The 4,052-nt window shown below is 35.9% G+C and overlaps 1 non-coding gene across 1 annotated transcript; it reads left to right on the top strand.

The window, feature by feature from the left end:
- The first annotated feature begins 491 nt into the window (after positions 1-491).
- LOC111819589 (small nucleolar RNA SNORA72) lies at positions 492-612 on the top strand. The gene has a single exon (XR_002823175.1). It is a non-coding gene; the product is annotated as a small nucleolar RNA SNORA72 (small nucleolar RNA).
- The last annotated feature ends 3,440 nt before the right edge of the window (positions 613-4,052 follow it).

The raw sequence follows: 4,052 nt of genomic DNA, 5'->3' as shown, positions 1-4,052 counted from the left end.
AAGCAAAAAACAGATCGGCATTAGCTAGAGTGTGAAAGATGCTTAATGGAGGAGGGAGATAATTTTGTGTTTGATAATCCGGAAAGAAGGAGAGACATTTCGGCGAAGAGAACGGGGACTGCGAAGCCTTGGCTGGTAACCTTAACACAGGCCCAGAATGAAGAAAAATGCATTTGTGGGAGACTGAGAACTTTGATGCATTCGCTTTGAGTTTCTAATGATGATGTTCAACCGCTTCGTAAATCCGAAACTCAAGGGTTTGTGGTTGTCGTAGTTGAAATAAATAAATCGGCGTTAAATTCGCAACTGCAACAATGTCAGTGGTTCTGGTAAAAAAGAGTCTAAGTTGATTTATGTGTTGATCAGCGTGCTGACTAGCTGTCAAGTGCATCTTTCATTAATCAGGCTTTGGATGCATAAATAGTATGATTTAATCTCAATTTCATCACCAAGTAGCACTAAATTGTTTTAAAAAAAACTGACATTGGGTTCTTTTAAAACTCTTTCCTAATCAGGGCAGGCTAACTAAACATTTGCTATATTAAGACCGTGCATGGGTTCCCAGACCTAGTTCCTTCCCTCTGTCTAGTTTTATAAATGCTGGTGATAAACTAAGTCTGATTTACTCTCTGACCATCTTGTGCAGGAAATGGCTGAACTCTAGGTATCTTTGTTCAAGCTTCAGAGAAATGACAATATAGCTAGTGAAATAACTTGAAAATAACCGGCGCTAATTTGGAGAGTTGTGTCTGGAGAAGGCAGAAACAAAGAAGGATAATGTTATGATTACCAGTTGCCATTAAATGTAAAACTACTGTGTTCTGTTCTATTTAAAACAAACAAGCAAACAAAAACTCTTCACAACTAGCCTCTGAATTGGAGCTATAAAAGAAGTATTTCGATATCATTAGCCCATAATTAAGGACCAGAGATAATGGTCACCAACAAAATAATTGAACTATCAAGGATGTTTTCTTTTTACCCTGCTATGTGGCAACACTGTGGAGTGATGCAGTGGTTGCAACAATGGGCTCAAAGATAGCAATGATTGTGTGGATGGCACAGGACCGAGCAGCATTTCATTCTGTTCTATATGGGGTCTCTGTGTCGGAACTGACTTAAGGGCACCTGACAACAACAATGTGTGGCAATCTGCACAAGAATGTAACTGCTCTCTGCAAGTTTACTCAGGAAATAGGTACCAGGTATACAGGAAGCCGGAATAGCCTCTGTTAAGAGGCATGAGAAAATAAGCACACTAAGTAAAGTCTTCCTGTTTTATATTTCCACTAAAAAAAAATTCCTACAATACTACTCCAGTTTAAAAGGCTAATAATTAGAGAACTCAACTTGCAAAGAAACAGAAATAGGAACTTGTTTCCTAAATCCATGAATATTCTCTTAAATCATTAATGTACCTTGAAGTAAACTGAACACCTTTATATGTTTATGGCAAAATGTCTTTTTGTATCTTTCCTTAGCACCATGGTTTGTTAAGCATATATTGTATGTAAATAATCTTGATAAAAAACTTAAGAGACTCTCATACTGTGTGCTACTGATTCATCAGAAGGGTGGCTACCTTAGTTATGTCCCCTTATAATAACTTTCTCTTTTTTCGAGGAAGAAGTCCTGAAAGCTTAAGTTTTTGTAGCTGCAGAATATTGCTCTTGCATCTGTATGTTAATAATAAAAAACAGAAATGTAAAATTTGAATGTGCAAATATATCCCTCAAATTATAATAGAATTAAACATGAAGACATTATGTTTCATGCATATTTAACATTAAGCTCAAGATACGTTCTGTATTCTCAATTACGCTCGCATATTTGCACATTAAGTTCTTCTTAGAACTGGTTCACGAAGACATCACAGGATGTGATAGAGCAACTGCTGTACAAAAGCAAATCATATTACCACAGAGCATTTTGACAAAGGGAACATCACTGACATTCTGAACGTCTGTTTATTTGCATCTTTGGTAACAATCTTGGCGATCTTACTCTTAGCAAGCCAACTGGTTTGATCACGAGTACGAATGATAGCATGTTATGAATGGTAAAGATCCAAAAAACTACTTTGCAAGTTGTATCTTTGAGGAATGCATGTAAATTCTCAGGTTTATATCCAGAACAGCCAGGTATTTTCCATTTTCAACTCCTATTGTTTCTCATGACCTGCAGGCAGATGGTGCATTTCTATTGTGGGGCACCACTCCCAGCACAGAGCACATTCCTTCGGTCAGGGCTGAGTGTGACAAGGATTTTCTTTTCCTCTCTTCTTTTTTAAACATAATGGAGTTCCTTCTGCTATTAGATTACGGAGACAGCAGACCTAACAACACGGTTAGCCCATTAATCTGTTGCCCTTGAGTCAACTCGATTCATAGCAACTCTACAGGACAGAGTAGAACTGTCCCACAGGGTTTCCAAAGCTGTAACTTCAGAGAAGCAGACTGCCACATTGTTCTCCCACGGAGCAGCTGCTGAGTTCGAACTTCTGACTTGTCAGTTAGCAGCCCAGCACTTAACCACTATGCCAGGAGGGCTCAACAACACAGTTACAGTCGTTTAAAACCTTTGTAAATTAATTATCATTAAAACTGATGCATTCGTGCTTATAAAATGGGATTCTATACCCTTTGCACTATTGATTTTACTTCTAACAACCTAAATAATAACTTAAAAATGTAAACAGTACTTATATTATTATGATAAAACCAAGTGAACCATACCTCTTGCTGTCGAGTTGAGTCCAACTCATGGTGATCCCAGAGTTACAGAGTAGAACTAAGCTCTGTAGGATTTCTTGGCTGAAAACATAATGCAAATTCCATTTGTTTGGAATTTTTGAAAAGAATATGCTGACATTGATCAAGGTAGTTAAAAGTTAACTTTGTACAGATACTTAGGAATTGTTGATGCTGATAACTAATTATGTTTATGAGTTTATGTACAAGTTAAATATTTCTGAGTCTAAAGACAGCTAACTTGAAAAACAACTTATATTTAAAAAAAGATTTTGAAGTTTTTGGAAAAGATTTCTTGGCAATATTAAGCTAAAGGATTTTTATTTAATGAGAAAATGTAAATTTTGAAATACTATAAAGTTCATTACATATCTATCATTATTTCTCAAACTACCAAGGACAATTGACAGTTTTCTTCTTTAATTTTGCAATGTAAATCATCATCTCTGAGTATGCCGATGCCCTAGTCTAGTGTTGTACCCAGGAATCTGCATTTTTACCCTCAAGTAATTAACACTCAGGCGATTCTAAGATCCTAGTTTAATAAACACCAGTGGGGATTATGTTCCAGATCATCCTATATTCTCCCCAAATTAAGAGAAATAGAAAATGTGTTTATTTTACAAAAAATTAGGATAAACATAAACAAGAAATCATCAGTAGTTCTAATACTAGGCATGCCCATCATAGGCATCTACAGGTATTTGTTTACTGTTAATACTTATATATTTTCATTTGAATTTAATATTACAGAATTTTTAGTTACTGTTTTTCATTTTAACTTTACATCTTTTTTTAAATCTCATTCTGGAGACTTGCTTATTTTCTACAGTAAAATAATTCTTTTTTGATTTATCCTGCAGTATACCTATAAAAATTTCTAAACAACAATGCCAATAGTAGGTATTGACTTATTTACAAGTTTTTATCAGCATACGTTTGGCTTCATATAACAGAAAACCTTACTTGGCTGTCTTAAACAACAAGCCATAGATCATCCTGCTATAAAACAGGAGGGCTCCAGGATTATAAATTTAGCAGCTCAATTATTGTATTAAGGACCAACGTACCATTAAAAATTTGTTTTGCCCTCTCTCCTCAGCTCTACACAGCGTTTTGGCATGATTTCAAGCTAACTCTCTACAAGGTCACGGGAAACTTGCAACAGTTAGAAAGAACATACCCAGACATGACAAGGGCCAGAAAATTTGAAGGGAGGGGTTTTTGTTTGTTTGTTTTTGAAGATGATCAGAACCTTTCCCTACAATCTCTGGGAAACACGCTTTTATCCGCCATTGGCCA

The sequence above is a fragment of the Trichechus manatus genome, unplaced genomic scaffold (genome assembly GCF_000243295.1).
Source record: "Trichechus manatus latirostris isolate Lorelei unplaced genomic scaffold, TriManLat1.0 scaffold00012, whole genome shotgun sequence".
Lineage (NCBI taxonomy): Eukaryota > Metazoa > Chordata > Mammalia > Sirenia > Trichechidae > Trichechus > Trichechus manatus.
Note: the sequence above shows the minus strand (reverse complement) of the source record. Positions and strands in the feature narration are given on the sequence as shown.